The 18,737-nt window shown below is 39.0% G+C and overlaps 1 protein-coding gene across 1 annotated transcript in view; it reads left to right on the top strand.

Moving 5' to 3' along the window:
* The window catches only part of NAALADL2 (N-acetylated alpha-linked acidic dipeptidase like 2), a 1,445,704-nt gene that overhangs the window by 294,591 nt on the left and 1,132,376 nt on the right, over window positions 1-18,737 (top strand). Inside the window, exon 3 of the mRNA XM_027875745.1 lies at window positions 11,632-11,809. The gene's annotated coding sequence lies outside the window, so the exon portion shown is untranslated. The remainder of the gene's footprint in view (window positions 1-11,631; window positions 11,810-18,737) is intronic.

The following is an 18,737-nucleotide window of genomic DNA, read 5'->3' as shown; positions in this document are numbered from 1 at the left end:
TAAATGTATATATACACACACACACATATAAAAAATTCTCCTTCTCCACTGGCTCTATTCTGCAGCTGCTTAAACAAAATTCTGACCTCCTAAGCAGCCTTCCTCCCTAACCTTCCATGGTTGACAAACTCTGTCTTAAGTCTGTGGGTACTTGGGGCTGGGTTGAACAGGAAATACTTAAATTAGAAACTCACTTGAAAAAAGAGTCAGATTTATTTATCTATCAGTTCAGAAAGTCAGAGGACATGAGACAGAAGATAGTGATAATATTCCCTCAGCAGATACACAGACTTGGAGCTGAAGGCCATTCACATACTAATAGACAGATTTGTTTTTTTTTTTTTTTCTGGTGATATGATAAAGTGCCCTAGTGCTATGCACAGACTACAGAAAAAGGGCCTTCGAAATACTACCTGCAGTAATAAAAAGTTACCTTTTATGGGTGTCTGATTTCTACAGCTCCAAGTTCAGGCTTAAAAGTAGGATTAGGTACCAATGCATAGGATTTGATGGGGTCGGGGTCAGGGAACTCCTCCTATGCTGCCATGGAATGTAAAATATACCTTTTGGGATAAAATAGATTCTCCTAAGATGGAGAACTTTCCTAATTATCTTTCCCTAAGGCCCTAGGTAGCTCACTGGATAGAGTGCTAGGACTGGAGTCAGGAAGACCTGAGTTCAAATCCAGTCTCAGATCCTTATTAACTGTGTGACCTTGGTCAAGTCACTTAACCCTGCTTACTTCAGTTTCCTCATCTGTAAATGAGCTGGAAAAGGAAATGGCAATCTACTCTAGTATCTCTGCCAAGAAAACCTGAAATGGGGCCACTAAGGCAGACAGGACTGAAAAGGACCGAACAGCAAAAGTCCTGCCCTGATGCCTCCTCGTCATGTGGAGATGACTCGGGCTTCTTGGCAATGCTGCTGGTGGAATAAAGTGATATGTCTGCTAGGCTGTAGGAGCTTCAGATACAGACCCAGAGACAGGCTATATTTGTGTTGTTCCAAAGACTATAGTGTGTGTGTGTGTGTGTGTGTGTGTGTGTGTGTGTGTAAATGCTTATCACAAGGAAGTTAACTAGTAGGCAGTGAGTTTCTTTAGTATCTGCTAAAGAGGCAAGGGCTTTTCATCTACAGCAAAGGAAGATGTTCCCAGACTAGTGAACTATTGGGCCTTAGAAGATATTGCAGGGAAAGAGCCCTGACTGTGGAGTCAGATGCCTGGAGTTCACATCCCACCTCTGCTTCTTACCAACTATATGATCTTGAACAATATGTTCATGCTCCCTGGGACTCAGTTTTCTCATCTGTAAAATGAAAGGTCTCTCCCCGCTCTGATCCATCCTCGACTCAAGCTATCAAAGTGGTTTTCCTAAAGCACAGGGCTGATCATATTATTCCTTTCTCTACTACATAAAAAGATTCCATCTTACCTCTAGGATCAAATGTAAGGTCATCGATTTGGCATTTAATGTCCATCACGACCTCGTGCTTCCTACATTTCTAGCCTTCTTACACCTTCTTCCCCTTCATGTTTCCTACAATCCAGGGACATCAGAACTTCGTGCTCTTCAGACACCTCATGCCATTTCCCAACTCATCCTCCATACCTCCTGGCTTCCTTTCAGATTCTCCTTCAACCCCATCTTCTGCAAGATGCCTTTCTGGTACCTCTCACCGCTAGGGCCTTCCGGCTGAGATTACTTTCCATTTACTCCTTACATATCTTACTTGTACATACCGATTTTCATATTTGTTCCCAAATTAGAATGTGATCTCCTTGAGGGCATGGACTATGTTTTTGCCTTTCTTTGTAACCAATGTGTTTGGTACAATGCTTAGCATACAGTAAGTGCTTAATAAATGTGCCTTTGCTGACTGCCTGACCTCTGAGGCCCCTTCCAGCTTTAGGTCTATGATCTTATAATCCTCTGAGTCTTGCGGTAGAATATTTGGGTGGCTGTGTCTTGTGTGTAGTGGGAGAGCATTGACCCTGCAGTCAGAGGAGGCCAGGGTTCAAATTCTGCTTCTGGAGGCACCGTGTGTCCTAGACCAAGTTAATTACCCTTCATGAGCCTCAATTTCCAACTTGCTAAATAAAGGGGTTTGTACTAGGTGACCTCTTAGATCCTTTAAGCCTAAACTCTATGATCTGTTGATCCCATTGATACAGGTGTGAATGTACTCTCCAACAATGCAGTTTATAGTGTCTTTATGCTTGTTCCTACCCTATGTTGTCCAGGTCTTCCCATAAATCCTCCATGCAACGTACCCAGGGTCTTCCTCTAAATCTCTTGATATTGCTGGTTGGCTTTCCATTTTTTAATCCCCCTCTTTTTTTTAGCCACGTGACTCTTTTACGTTTTTTCAGTTGTCCATCTCCCTTCTGATATCTTTTAATGTCTTTTACTACTTCGTTACAGCCTACTTGTGGCCTCCATTAACCATTCCCTTTGGGGGACCCCCAACTTTGATTCTTTGGAGACTGTGGAATTTTACAATACATCCATGAGGAGGGAGTGAATAGTGAATTCAATTTTGGCCATGTTGAATTTGAATTGACAGTGAGACATTCAAGTGGAGTGGTACAACAGGGATTTTGAAATGTAGACCTGTAACTCTGAGGCTGGAGATAGAGATTTGGAAGTCATCTACATAACTAAAATCATGGAAGTGAATATAACCCTAGGAAAAGAATGAAAGAAGAGAAGAAAAAAAGAGTATGGAGGAGCTCATACTATTTTAAGGGTAATCCTGGATAGGGAGGGTGGGTGGAAGGGGGCCAGACAGATGAACAGAGAGAGAGAGAAAGAGGGAGACAGAGAGGGAGAAGAGAAAGAAAGAAAGAAAGATTTATTAGATACTTATCATATGGCAGGCACTGTGTTGGGGATACAAATACAAGTTCAAAAGAAAGACAGCCCTTGACCTCATGAAGCTTACATTCTAGTAAGGGAAAACATCATGGAAAAGGGAGCCAAAAAATGAGGAGGAGAATGGGAGTCACACAAGGTGAGTAGTCTGGAAAGTCATGTATTGGTTGGGTTCAAATAGTATCTGGCATGAGTGCTACCCAAATGGAGGTTCTTGGGAGGGACTTGGAAATCAAAGGAGATCATAGTAGAGATGGAGGTGTTGGTTGTGAAGAAGGCTGTTGGGGCAGAGTAGAAAGGTCATCCAGGGGATGATGGGCTGGTCCAGGCTTGAAGGAAGGGCACAGCTAGACTGTAGAAAGAATTGCACATCTAGATTAGGAGTTCAGATTTTATCTCATGCACATGCACCAAGGTATCTAAGTATTGGAAATAAGACACTTTTAATTCTTGCTTCAGACTGACTGATCTTGCCAAATCCTACACACCCTCAAGGTTCTTGCTCACATTCCAGAGGAATTTCCCAATGACTTTAGCCCACACAGATCATTCTGTTCTCTAAATTTCTGTGACATGTGTGAGTGGTGCCTCTAATTTGGGGAACTGAAATGCATAGAGGCTTGTATGACAGATTAACCAATTCATGTCCTGTCTGCTCAACTGTGTTCTTCCAAGGTCAGGAACTATATATTAGATTTCTTTTGCAAATATATTTGTAGCTTTTCCCCTGTTGATAATGACCAGAGTCACAGAGTAGGAGTGAAGCTCATAATTTTCTTAGTAACGATGGACTGGGAAGAAACACCTGATTTCAAGAATCTACTGTTGTAATAATTGAGGTAGGTGCCGTGTGCTGCTTCTACCCATTGATCTCGCCTTTCAGTCCACGGCCTTCTCTTTTGTACCTGCATACTATCCTTTGGTGATCTCCAACCTTAATATTTCCCAAAAGCTACTGTCTCAGCTGCTGATGAAACATCCATCTGAATGTCCTGTCTCATTCTTTCTGGTTCCATCTCCCCATTGTCTCCTCCTCCCCTTTCTTCTTCTTTACTCTTACCTTGCATCCTTGCTTTTTCTTTTCCTTCTTCTCGAAAGTGTAATCACAGAGTCACAGGATCATAGACTTTGAGTGGGAAGAGAACTCAAAGTTCATCTATTAAAGGCGTCATTTTGGAGAGCTGAAGTGCCTTTCCCAAGGTCACAAATCAATCTCAAGAAGCATTTATTAAGCACCTGCTAAGTACTCTTCACTGTGCTTAAGTGCTAAGGATGTAATACAAAAGTGAAACAATCCCTGCCCTCAAGGAGCTTACATTCTAATAGGGTGATAGAGCACATCTAGGTTGTGAGTGGCAGAGCCAGGATTGCAGCCAATATTTCCTGGCTTTGAATTCAGTGTGCTTTCTATTTCCCCAAACAACCTTTCAGATATCTGAAAATGACAGTGTAATTTATGTTTCTGTGTGTGGATGAAATAACTTCTTTTCAAGCTGTGCAGGCAAACACTAGTACCACCACACGTCTATTACCCAAATATGCTCTCTTGCTCGATATTGAAATTCATCTAACCACTTGGGTTGTTTCTTGGGAAGTCAGAGGATCACAAATCAGTGAAAAGTTCGCAAATCATTCTGTACTATTGGCCCTATTTCATACTTCCACCTCTCATCCCCAATCCCCTGCTATTTTTTTATATGTGAAAGTAAATATTAAAGAACAGAGAGCATGGGAAATCATTGGACTTTCCCCCTCCATCTATTAAAAACAGTAGACTCATTTACAACGTTGCCACCCACACCCAGATGATCCCATTTGTTATGGTCCAATACTTTTTTTTTTCATGGTACTTACTACTAAGCCTATTTCCCCTATTGAGTTTACTGTTTGTTGGGAAGTCAAGAATAAATAAACAAGCAGTCATTCAGCTTCTCCTTACTTATGGCCAAAATGGTATGCGAAAATGGGCTGGAAATAAATCTGTAAATCTGGCACTCAACAGAACCCACAACCTTCACACACACTCACGTACCACACCACACCACACCACACCATACCACACCCGTTGGCAACTGTTCTCTACAAACCCTCATATTTATGAAACTTAGTGATTAATTAGTAGTGCTTAATAAATACTGTAATCCAAGTTTGTAAACTTTATGAGTGAAGTCTTGGCAAACCCTCTTGTTTTTTTAAATCATTTTTTTGATTGATCTATGTAGCCCATGAGTAACAGGACTTAGCTTCCCTCACATAGGAATTCTTATTTTTCTTAATGTCCTTTTTAGATTTTTTTTCAGAAATTAAGAACTTATTTTTCATCCACAGTGTTGTATTGAGAGCAATGGATGGGAATAATTCAGAATTTGAACTTTAGAAGGATACATTTGAAATATCATGTGGGTGGAAAATATGTTTTCCACATTTGCTTTCCTCCCTCCATTCTAGGTGACAGACCTTACTTTTTTGTGCTAGTTTTTGAAACCTGAAAAATTTCATAGTTGGTTTGGTTTTTTTTCCTAGCCTCCCATAAATAGGATGGTCTCTTGTTAGCTATCTACATTTTGAATGGATCAGAAATGGTAATGATAAATAAACATAGAAGTAGGTTGTGTTTACCTTTGTGGTCAGGGATGGATGGGGCAGTCAATGGAGTCCGCACCTAGCCCCAGACCAAAAATGGTTCACAGTGAGGTAATGAGAATATTCTGATGAATGAATAGATGAAGAAATGAATGAAAAAATTATTAAGTTCTTACTGTGCACAGTATTGTGTTAAGCATTAGAATATAAAAAAAGTTACAGAGCCCCTATTCTCTGGTGGGTACCAGAAGGTGAAGAAGGAAAGGGACAACTCTAGCTTATTCATTCCATCAGGAAGATACAAGCAAACATGCATACATGCATATACTTACATAGATGCATGTACATATGCATATGTACATTTATATACATGTGTATATATGCATACACACAAATATATTATATGTATACGTATATAAATGATTGCTCTCAGTAAAAGAGAGAGAGAGAGGAGAGCACCTATGTCTGGAGAAATACAATTCCAGGCTTGAATTAAAATTCATATTAGAATCCTGCATATTTCAGAGAAGGAAAGCCTGTAGGGAGAAGAGGCAGGATAGGGATGACTTTAAGATGTCCCAGCAGGCTTTGGAGTCATAGGGTCATAGATTTAGAGCTAAAAGGGGTCTGCCGTCTTCTCTCTTGCTACCTGCCTTGCCACCAGGGGTGAGCTGGAGCTGACTCAGACAGGCTTACAAGAGCCAATTGTTCTATCTTTAGCGGGAGATTTTATGCCCCAGAAATCAGCAAACAAACAAACAAAAAATATTGCTTTGTTAATTCTCTAGACTTAAGAAAGTGATGGAGAAGATATTAAAAAATCTAGATTAAACTTTAAAAGGGTATCATGAGTATTCCCTCCAGTGTACCTCCCTGCTGCCCATGAGAGCCTGTTGTTAAATGTTGTCATCGTAGCCCTGGTTACTTATCAGTTGGAGGTCTACAAGTAAAGTCTGAATGAGAACTCAGCAGCTATCCTGGGGGGAGAGATTTTTGCTCAGCTATGGGATGGAAGTCAACTCTGATATTCTTTGTGATGAGGTGATGTTCCATGCAAGAGGGTAAACAGGGAGGCTTATGTGGAAAAATAACATCTACCATTTCCATAGATCTTATCTTCTTAGGATGACATTTTTTAAACTGGGCTTATGGTTTCATCCATGCAGAGGATGAAAATTACTTTTAAGGAGGCAGTGAGGAACTCTTCCATTAACAATGCAAATTGGCACTCTGCCACTTATAGGGTAACCTAGAACCAGTCTTGCTCAGGATCACTTAGCTAGTAGGTGTCAGAATTAGGATGTGAAAACATTTGGCCACATCTCTATTTATTGCTGCCTCTATAATTGTGGAGTTTTTCCCAATGACTGCCCTGACAAAATGGCACATTTTAAGCTTTTTAAACAGTTCAGATGACTGTGATGGCATCCCAAATAAATATAAGGCTTCATTAATTAATGAGCTGGTGAGGATGGGGATAAGGAATATTCCCTTTTCATTAGTTTTTTTTTTTTTTGATTTAGACAACTTAAGCTTGGTGGAATTAAATGATCAATATGTCTGCAAGTCTTATTAATTACTTAATGAGACTTAGGTAAGTTGTTAATATACTGTAAAGACAGAGGATATAGACATGATTGAAAGCTTAGCTCAAGGAGGGATCTAGATTTGTGAATTGTTTAAGAGGAAATATCTCCAACTGTACACATTTAGGGCTCTTGCTAATGATTCCTAAGAAAACAAGTAAAGAAAATAAATGTTGGATTTTTTTTTTTAACTTTTTCTCTCTAGAGCCTAGTTTGATAGGAAAAGGTCGCAGGAACATTGGGTTTGTGAAGCAGGAAGTGAGAATGACTTTTCTCTTGGACATGACTTGAAGGGCCAAGTCCTCATTCAAATAGAGATCATTTTTAAAAGTGATCCATCTCAGTCCCCATCAAAATCCATGAGTCAACTCCTTAGATTATGATAAAGAAACAAAGAAAAACAGGATCTCCAGCCACAGCCCCTCCCCATCTGCTGGCTACTTTTTGTACTTTTTAAAAAATTGTTCCAATTCCCAGAGAGACTCATTATAAAGCTGAGATTGAAGTAAGTAATTAATTCAGGAAGGTTGATACTGGTTTTTGATGGACTAGAGACTCCCTTTTCATCTGCTCAAGTGTGAAAAGAATGCTGCAGACTTTAAGAGAATCAGAGTGGGAGATGACAAGCCAGGGACTTGGTCAGTATTGAACAATATGTAAGTTTTAAAAACGCCTTCCATTTGTTAGAAAACTGGTCTTAATTGGAAACATTCCAGGAAAAAAAAATAAAGATCAAATGTCGACTCTTTCAGCTTTGTGGACCCACGCCGTGCTTCCCAGAGACTAGTAAAAGGGGTGAAGAGCTGTGACCACACGTTCACAAGAGAGTCTCAAAGCAGTGATGATTTAAAAAAAGATTTATATTTCATGTCTCATTAGCAACTGCCCCCTCCAACTGGGCCCAAATTTCTAAGACTTCTTTGTAGAGTATTAATTTTGTCATAAGAAATGACTCTTTGGAGAGTTTTCTCCTGGAACATTTAGTATGCCTACTCCTCAGTTTAAAAAAAAATGAAGTTTCTTTTGAGGATTTTTGATCTTCAGTTATATCACATGTCCTTCACAAATACTTGGGTAAACATTCCAGTTTTCTGCCTTTTATAATTCTGTCTTTTCTTTATAGGTTTTTTTTTTAAATAGGCTTTTTAAAAAAATAGGCTTTTTAGAGTTTTGTTTTGTTTTTTTAAATAGGCTTTGATAACTTTGATGTATGAATGGATCTGTGATTTCACTAACAGGCCACTTGTTCCACTAGTGCAGCTCTCAGTCCATCCCATACATCTCTCATCCTGTGTGACATTTGTCCAAGTTGACTCAACGCCCTGGGACTTTCTTCTGATTATCCTGATTTTACATGGTTGGAGCAGCAAGGTGGTGCAGCGGTTAGAGCTCCAGGCCTTAAGTCAAGAAGACTCATCTTCCTGAGTTCAAAGTCTGGCCTCAGACACTTACTAGATGTGTGACCCTGGGCAAGTCACCTAACCCTGTTTGCCTCAGATTCCTTATCTGTAAAATGAGCTGGAGAAGGACATGGTGAACTTCTTCAGTATCTTTGCCCATAAAATGGGCTCATGAAGAGTCATACATGACTGAAATGACCAAAGAGCAGCAACATTACATGAATATCTCTACCGCTTGCTTCTCCTGTTGTGGCCTGTCCAACTTCTCTTCCAGTCATATTTCTCCCTTTTGACATTTTTTATGCTACAGTTCTTGGTCAGGAATATGTTGCGGCCTGCTGGGGCCCACCATGCTTTTCTCCATCTCTTTTTGTGGTTTCGACAACAGGCTCATTTTCCAAATATCGTCCTGCTGTTCCTGAGCCCAGGGCTCTGGTTACATGCAACAAAACCATTAATAAATGACCTTTCTATAATGCTTTATAGTTTATAGAACTCTCTGAATATATCACCTCACTTAAGCCTCACAGTAACCCAGGAAATTAGGGACTTCAGATTGTATAATTTCTATCTTACATATGTGGATACTGAGACTCAAAAAAAAAGGTGTTTTGCCTTCACATTAAATGAATCTGTCTCATTGTCATGGCTCATGTATCTCATTGTAATCCACCTGGTTAGTACTATAACATATTTTCCCACCTCCATCTGCTCCCTCATCCCATCTTTTCTTTATATGGATACCAAATCAATCTTCCTTATACATGGAATTTAATCATAGGCTTATAGGTCCCTGGGTCTGAGCTGAAAGGGACCATAATGATCATCTAGTTCAGTCCCCTGCTTTTACAGATAATGAAAGTGGGGCCCAGGAACTTTAAGTGATATACAGCTACTACTACCACTACCACCACCACCAACACCACCACCACCAATTTATTTATCACTTTAAAGTCTGCCAAGTATTTTATATTATATTAATAATATCTCACGTGATCTTCACAACAACACTGAGAGGTAGATATTATTATTGTGTCTATTTTATAGATTAGGACACTAAGGCAGACAAAATTTAAGTGATTTGCTCAGTCACACAGCTAGTGAGTGTTTGAGATTGGATTTGAACTCAGGTCTTCCTGGATTCCAGGTCATACTCTATCTCCTGTATCATCTAGCCGCCTCTAGACAGATGGTGATCCTACTATTCGTGGGAGAATCTTAACCCCATGTCCTCTGACTCCAGAGCCAGTCTTCCTTCCACTGTATCACCCATGGCACCCTTCTGCTCAGATTTATTCAATGGATTCCTTTTGTCAGCTGAAGAAGCCCCATAAGATGGAATGTGGCTTTTGAGGCTCACTGTCATTAGGACCCACCCACGTTAGGTTTTATATCATATTATTGCCTTCTACTTATAATATGTTCCAATCAACTGGATTATTGGCCATCTCCTTCATACGACTCATGTGCTTCCATCTCTGTTCCTTTCCATTAACTATTATTTTGGATTGTTCTTTATTGTCCCTAACCCCCATATCAGTCTGTTGAAATCTCACCCATCCTGCAAGATTCTAGTTCTTCAGGCTTTTTTTTTTTGATGGCCATGATAAATACCAAATAAAATTACCATTTCCAAAAAGAAAGCAAATTTTAAAAAAGAAAATTGTATACAAAATGATTGATCTCTATTACATACAATTTTCTTTTGAAGTGTATAATCAGTTTATTTTGTAACTTTCAAAGCTATTCTGCTTGTCTGTATTTCCTCTGACCTTCCTTCTATTCTTTTCTGTGCATTAAAAAATGCTGCAATCACATTCATTTTTGGGGGGAGGGGGTAACCCTATGGCTTGCCTCTTCTCCCTCTCACTTCTCCCTACCTCCAATGAATAAACAAAAAAGAAGACATAATTCTTATAGCAAATATACATAGTCAAGAAAAACAAATTTCCTCCAGTTCAAATGCCACCTCATCTCTGAACCTTGCCTGATGCCTTTCTTCACTTTTCTCTGCCCAATCAAAACTTCAACCTTTGTCCCTGGACCTTGAGCATATTGCTTGGTCCTTTTTCTATCCACTTGTCCCAATCTAATTGATAGCAGAGTTATGTCTGTGTCAGACCACCTTACTAGCTTGGCAATTCCATGAGGGCAGGGCCCATGGCTTTCTTATCTGTACATCTCCTCCACAGCTAACCTAGGACCTTAAACATACTGTAAGTGAATTGAATTTCCAGAGATGTCACCTTGAAAGACCCAAATGATACACTTTGGTTAGAAGTAGCCTGATACATTTATTTGTCATTAAGAGGCAATTTACTAACGCCTTAGCTTAAGGAACAAATATGACTTTCCCAGCTTCAAAATATTCCTCGATATTTCCTGTACCAGTTGATATTTGACACCCAGAGAAATCAGGGATCAGGGAGTTAAGTGACAAGCCTAAATTACCCAGTGCGCGTGTAATGAAATACAATGAGGACCCTTATTCCCAGTTTACTGTTGTGATCATAACTATCAGGATTGCTCATTCAACCTCTTGATTACTTTTTCACCTTTTTTTTAAAATTCAACCCAGAACCAGGAGACGAGAAAATAAAAGCAGAACACAAGCCCCCTTCTCCCGGCTTTGCCACGGAACCTGTGAGGTTGGCGACACCATCCCGTTCTGCTGTGAGACGACAAGCTGGGTGGGGCCGGGCTAATGCATTCTGTCATGAAGTTGACAGTAATCTTATTAAAAATATCCCGAAATAATTTGCTGTGTGGGACACAGTGCATTTTTCATTTTACTTTAAGCAAAAGATTCTGAAGGATTCATTCCAAGTTAAACTTTTATTAAGGTCACATTTGAAATTGAATTTCTTGTTAGTTTCTCTTCCCAGGGATGTGATTGGTTTATGATTATTTTGTATTCCTCTTTGTACAGCACTCTGGATGACAATAGATTTGTATCTTTTAAAAAGAAAGACATTGACACAGCCATTTATAACAATAAAACATTCCTTGGAAATATGACTTGGAACTAAATTTTGCACAGTGGTAAATCCTTAAGCCAGAGTCTTTTTGTGATGCCTCCTTTGAAGTGAATGTGACTGAAGCCTAGATAGTCACGTCTAGCTAGACCAAGCTCTTGCATTTTGGCATGTGTCTGGAAGTACCAATCAATTGTGTATCTGTCATCCGCAGGTCAGCCTAGCCAAGATCAAGGAGACGCAGTAACGGAAGGCTGGCACCAGGTGATGGTTTCTTTTGACCATGGCAACTCATGAAGCCATCTATTAAGGTCTGGAGGGGTTGTGATCGCCATCTGTGGAAGGGCATACTCCTCCTACTGAGGAAATCACCCACCTGTTGAAATATCAAAGTGAGTCATTAATCATTCTAGAATCTAACAAAAGATTTTTTATGATAAGGCAAAAAATATTACTTTATTTTTACTATATATTAATTTATAGGTTTCAACGTATTTTAAGTCAGATAAAGTTGTATTTTTTGACAGTGTTTATCTTTCACTATTATCAACTCTGGAACTAAAAGGGCATGTTATAATATAATATTAATAATAATAATAACTAGCATTTATATAGCACTTTAAGGTTTGCAAAGAGATTTAGATATGTTATCTCATTTAGTCCTCACAACTACCCTGCAAGGCAGGTGCTATCATTATCCCCATTTTACAGATAGGGAATCTGAGGAAGAAAGAATTTAAGTGACTTGCCCAATGTCACAGAACTAGTAAGTATTTGAGGCAGGATTTGAACTCAGGTCTTTCTGACTCAAAGTCCAGCAATCTACTCACTGTGCCACCTGGATCCCAGCTCAACACCTTTATTTAATGGATGAAGAATAGCAGTGTTTGTCAGGCATGAAGCAATGGGTATCCACCCTTGTATACCAGCAGTGAGACCTTGGGCAAGTCAACTGTCTTCTCTGGGTCTGTTTCTTAATCTGTAACACGAAGGTGTTGGGCTCCTGATCCACTCTAAATCTTTGATCCTCTGATCCTTTGAAAGTGAGGTGTGGTCATTTGCTCAAAGTCATAAAGGTGGTATGTGGCATACTGAAATCATACAAATATGTTGCATAAATAACTCTTTTGGTTTTGTGTTTACATTTGTGTGTGTGTGTGTGTGTGTGTGTGTGTGTGTATGTGTGTGTGTTTTGGGAGGAGGAGGGTACAGAACCTGGGATTCTACCTGTTGAAGAGAATTCCCTTTGCCATGTAGGCTAGACTCTATTCTACAACTTCTAATTGTTGCCCGGGGCACTAAATGTTGAAATCACCTGTTCAAGGACACAAAAACAGTATTATTCAAGGTAGAATTTGCCCAGGGTCAGGCAGCTAGAAAATATTGGCTCCTAAAGCCAATATGCAGAGTTCTTTCTACTACATCATGCTGCCTTATGTATCTACAGTTATAGGGCAATTAGCAAAAAAGCATAATTAAAACCTAAACAAGAATTTCAGTGATTGTTAATCTCACTCTCATTCTGTTAATCTCACTCTCATTCTGGATGCTCTGGAAGTTTCATGACTTTGTGGATTTCAGCATATATACAAGACTTAAAAAAAAATTACATGCCTAAATTTCCAAGGTTTTAGGACATAGATTACTGTCTGCAAAACTAAACAGAGGCTGCTGTCTCATTTGGACCAAGGGATGTTTGTCTATCAGCAATGAAAATGTATGTGTGTGTATGTGTGTGTATGTATGTGTGTGTGTGTGTGTATATAATACATATATGCATGTATGTATATGTGTATTTGTCATCCTTAGGAAAGTGGGCCACTGGGGATACAGATGGGACAGCTGTGTTCCTTAATTGTATTGGAATTAATAAATTGCAACTTTTACAACTCATTTGCAGCTTATCACGGGGGAATACATTTTATTGCCACTTTGGGTGTCTTTTAGTTAATAAATTCTTGCCTTTTGAATGTAAGTGTTTGGCTTCAAATCCCAGATACAAGTTTATTAAAAATTGTAATAGTTCTTAGAGACTATAAAATGAAATGAAGTGCACAGAATGTGGGTTTCCAGTGCTTGACTTTAAAACCATTTTTACATGACTAATTTCAATATTTCTAACTTAAGCAGACTGTTGTTGAATTTAAATGATTATTAAATATTTAACCAGCCAAAGACATGATCTATCATTTTGGACTTAGAAATGTTTTCTCTTCATTTCTTAGACATTTTAAAATAAGATCAGATGAACTCCTTAAATTAATATCTTTCCCTAATGATTATACAAAGCCATATTTTTTTTTTAAATTCAAAATCATTATTGTAAATTTCGAGTTAACAGCTCTTAAGCATAATGGCACCTTCAGCAAGAGACACATGGAAGGACCATTTGAAAAGTTAGTTCAAAATAAATCCCTTTTCAATTAAAGTTTGAGCTTTTGGGACGGGAGATGGGAGATGAAGTATTGCTTTACTTAGCATTAGTCTGTCATTAACATTCCTCTATTATTATGTAAACTGAGGGTGTGGGCTACTGGAAAGGTAGAATACACATTCCCCCAGGGGAATCTCCAAAGTGAAGATTTGGCAATGATGGTGAAGATGTGAGACAAAGCGGCTAAGACTGCTAAACTCTGCACATTAGTGCTGGTCCTAGGCAATATGGTAGGCTTTGTCTTCTACATACCCAGCATCCCCTTATGGTATTCATTCTTCTACCTTTGTGCTCCCTTTACTCAATAAAATAAGAGTCAATAGAACACCAACTTTGGAGTAAGAGAACCTGAGTTCACATCTAACCTCTAATACTTCCTGTGTAATGTTATGCAAATCACTTGACCTCCCTGAGCCTCAGTTTCTTCCTCTGTAAAATGAGGGGGCTGGACTACATGGCAACTGAGGACCCATCCAGCTCTTTATCTGTGATTATAAGTTCCCAGTTGGAACTTCTTTTCTGTTTTAGAGTAAAGAGTGACTTGAACGGTTGTCCATTCTAAGCAGTTCATTTTTTTGGAAACTGAGCCCCAGAGAGGTTAAGGGTCTAGTCAGTGGTGTTGCAGCTAATGTCAGAGGCAAGGTTCAACCTAAATCTCATCTCAGTCTAGATCAGCTACTTATGCCGCTATACTGTAGCTAGTTATCTGCAGGTTTATTATTTCCCTAACAGACTATAACCTTCTTGAGGGTAGCTCATAAAGGAGGGAGAGGGAGAAGGAGAGAGAGGGAAAGGGTGAGAGAGGGATAGGGAGGAAGAGACAGAGAAAGGAAGAGAGGGAGAGGGCGACGCATTATTTCTTGGAAACGATACAGATCCTTATGATTCATATCACTTCATGTGCTACTTGCATCTGAGCAGATGAAATAAAGAAAGGGACCAGATATGGCTGCCTGCTTCCATGGTCCTGCTTCCATCATACATATCAGCCCATCATTTAACTAGTTCTTCCTGAGAACGAACTGTGTAACCACCATCTTGGGGCACCTAAAAAGTTAGAAGACATGATGAAAGTCATTAATGTGGGCTAGAGTAATTGCCCTTGATTTCTCAGAGAAGAAGGAACTCGAATTGGTCCTTGAAGAATGGCTATTCAATCAGTCAGCAAACGTGTATTAAGAAATTACCCTGTGCCAGACACTGAGGACATGAAGAAAGACCAAAGAGTGTCTGCTCTCAGAGGCTGGGACTGGTAGGGGTGAGTTGAAGACAAGGTGGATAAGCAGAAGCACAAAGTTGGGTGAGTGGTATCAGAATAAAGCAGAATCATACAATTTGAGAGTTGTAAGACATTATCTTATCAGTGCCCTTCCTGAAGATGGTGCCTGGAACTGAGTACAACATTCTTTGTCAAAGATGTCAAACATATGGCCTTCTGGCCTCTTTGCAGCATGTGACATTCCTGAGCGTGATCCTGAACCAGATTAAAATGTAAATGGAAACTACTTAACAATATTAAAAAACAACAATAGTAGAACATAGATAATGTTATATGTGGTTGTCTAAATCACCATGTGGCCCCAAAGGGGCCTTCTATATATTTTAGTGACCCTGTTTACATTTGATTTTGGTAGCACTGCTGAAGGCCTTTGATCTGACCAAAGTAGAGTATAGAAAGCCTCTCACTTCGCTATCCCTGGGAGCTAGGTGTCTCTTACTTTAGCTCCATTTCACAGCAGCTTTTTGGCAGCCACATATAGAGAAGCAGTGGCCTTGTTAGGTTGAGATGAGGTGAGACCACATTAGAAAGGGGCTGGAAATGGAAAGCAAAAGAAATCACTGCTAGTAATTTAATATTGAAATATACAGTAGATATTTATGATTATCTAAAGATACAGGGAGTGTTGATACAAAACAGTTGTTACAGTTCTGACAAAAGATCATAGGATTTAGTGCTGGAAGGGCCCTAAGAGATCATTTATTCCAATCTCCTCATTTTACAGATGAGAACACTGGGGCCCAGAGTGAGTTATATTTATACCTGATCCATTAGGCAAAAGCGTTCAATGATATCTTAACTGTGCATTAATACATTCTTGGATATATATGATATTATTCTACACTGATGTTTTACCTTTAGCTTAGCTATAAACATTTATTGATGAATTCAGCAAACAAAAATATTAAATGATTCTTTAAATAATTATTTGAGGATGAAAGGATGGGCGGGGTGATTCAGACATGTTATTCCATAAGTGTAGGGGAAGCCACAGCGTGGAAACTATCCCACCAGTGCAAATCAACAACTCATCTATAACTAATTAATTATCTTAGAGTTCCCTGGGGTGCTGAGATTTGTCACACAGCTAGTATGTATCAGAGACAAGACTTGAATTCAGATCTTCCTGACTCCAATGAATAACTCCTATGTGTTAACCCATGTTTCCTTTATTAAATTACATACTTGGTAGATTTTTAAAAATGGTTTCCTGTTTATTTAACTCAACCTGGCTACTAATTTATTCTTAGCCTAAAGAAAATCTATTCCAATTCTAAAAGAAAGATTATTGGAGTGTTAGGGATTGTTACCGTTAGGGAGTGTTATTCATACATGAATAACATAGGAGTTATTCAGTGGAGTCAGGAAGATCTGAATTCAAGTCTTGTCTCTGATACATACTAGCTGTGTGACAAATCTCAGCACCCCAGGGAACTCTAAGATAATTAATTAGTTATAGATGAGTTGTTGATTTGCATTGGTGGGATAGTATTGTGAGAAGGAGCAAGAGGCTATTTAAAGAGGACTCCTAGGCCAGACATCTCTTCATTTCCCACCAACTCCTTTGGATTGGATGCCATTATGCCCTCTGCTGGATACCTCCCCACCTACTTTTTCCAGCTTCCTTTTATGTGTTGTTTTCTCTCATTAGATCATATGCCCCTTGAGGACAAGAATTGTCTTTTGCCTTTCCTTATATCCCTAGCATGTAGCATAGTGACTAGCACATAGTAGGTGCTTAATAAATATTTATTGAATGACTAATTTATAGAGTTAAAAAAGAGGCCAAAGTTGACAGAAATACATTATCCCCCTCACACATCTACTTTCTAATTTTTAAGTTATTAAATTGTCAATAGCGTTAGTTTACAAAGTGATTTCCTATGTATTGTTATGTTGTTTAATCCAGCGAAATCAATAGTGTCAATGTGATTTTTCCCATTTTCATACATGAAGAAACTGAGGTTTAGATAGCTTGATTGGCTTCCTCAAAGTGACACACCTGTTGTTGCTGTTGACCAGTCATATGTCAGTCTTGTCTAAGTCTCCATGACCCCATTTGGGGTTTTCTTGGCAAAGATACTGGAGTGGCTTTCTGTTTCCTTCTCCGGATAATTTTGCAGATGAGGAAACTAGGGCAAACAGGCTTAAGTGACTTGTCCAGAGTCACACAGCTAGTAAGTGTCTGAGGCCAGATTTGAACTCAGGAAGATGAATCTTCCTGACTTCAGGCCCAGTACTCTATCCATTGTGCCACCTAGCTGCCCTGATACATCCAGTATTTGCTAAAGAACTCCTATCTTTCTTATTTCAAGTCTAAGAGAGGTGAAAATATACACTATATCCCAATACATATGATCTTGCATAACCAAGAAAAAGGGTCTTGCATTTTCCCAAGCAAGCTATCTTCAAATTTACTATCATCTTTATGGATCTTGACTTCTCTAAACGACCACAACCTAGGGTGAAATACAACGGACCATGATAGGGAATGAGCATTTATTAAGCACCAGACTGCATGCCAGATTGTGCTAAGTGCTTTACAAAATAATCTCATTTGTTACTATTAATTGTCAAAAAAAAAAGAAAGAAAAACAAATACACGCTAGCCCTCCCTTTTTTAACTTTAAAAATTTTGTTGAACATCTCTTGTTTTTACCTCACATTTATTTCTTAATATATCATTTCCCCCTACCCTGCCAATTGAGCCATCCCTCATAATAAAGAATAACAAAGAGAAATTTAAAAAACAGTTTGTCAAAATTAACTAGCATGTCAACTGAATGTGAGAGGATATGCAGTAATGTTCTATACCCATAGTCCTCCACATCTGCAGGGATGGGATAGAGCTGCATTTTCTCATCTTTTCCCTGGGGTCATTATTAGGATAGGATATTTAATTCTTTTTGTTAAAGTTATTATTCTTTACCTTTATATTTTTGCAACATATCTTTTTTGTTGTGCCTACTTGACTCTGGATCAGTTCATATAAATCTTCCCACCCTCTCTGAATTCTTTGTATTTGTTATGGCTGTGGCATAGTAACATCTGTTCCATTTATGTAACACAATTTGTTTGGATATTCTCTAAAACTGGGCACCTACTCTTTTTCTTCCCAAGTCTAAGTGCTGCTACAAATATTGTGGCATATATAGTGCCTTCCTTTCTGTCTCTAACCTCCTTCTGGTTCATCCTTTCTTTGAACAAATGGCCAGCTATCAAAGTACAAGTTGATCATATGTTCAGACTTAGTCACCTTGCTACCCCACGAGGCATCATGATGCTCAGAGACCTGGATAGGGGAAGAAGGGGAGTAGATTGTGACTTCTTCAGGTTTGTATGCTGTGTCAAAATAAAATTTATCTTTAAAAAACAAACAAACAAACAAAAAAGGTCAGGAAAATAGGAGCCATTGCCTGAGTTTTTTGAGCGCAAGAAAAAGAAGCAACAGAAAAACTGCCAGCCAGTCTTATTTGTGGCATTTGGGCCTTGCAAATTGTCTAATTCCCTCCTTTAAAAAAACAAAACAAAACACCATTGCAGCAAAATAAAAACAGTGACCTTCACAAAAGGCTGTACGTAGAACCAAGACACTGAAGTCAGCCAA

This window comes from Vombatus ursinus, unplaced genomic scaffold (genome assembly GCF_900497805.2).
Source record: "Vombatus ursinus unplaced genomic scaffold, bare-nosed wombat genome assembly UNPS02014810.1, whole genome shotgun sequence".
Classification (NCBI taxonomy): Eukaryota; Metazoa; Chordata; class Mammalia; order Diprotodontia; family Vombatidae; genus Vombatus; species Vombatus ursinus.
This window is presented reverse-complemented; position numbering and strand designations above follow the sequence as displayed.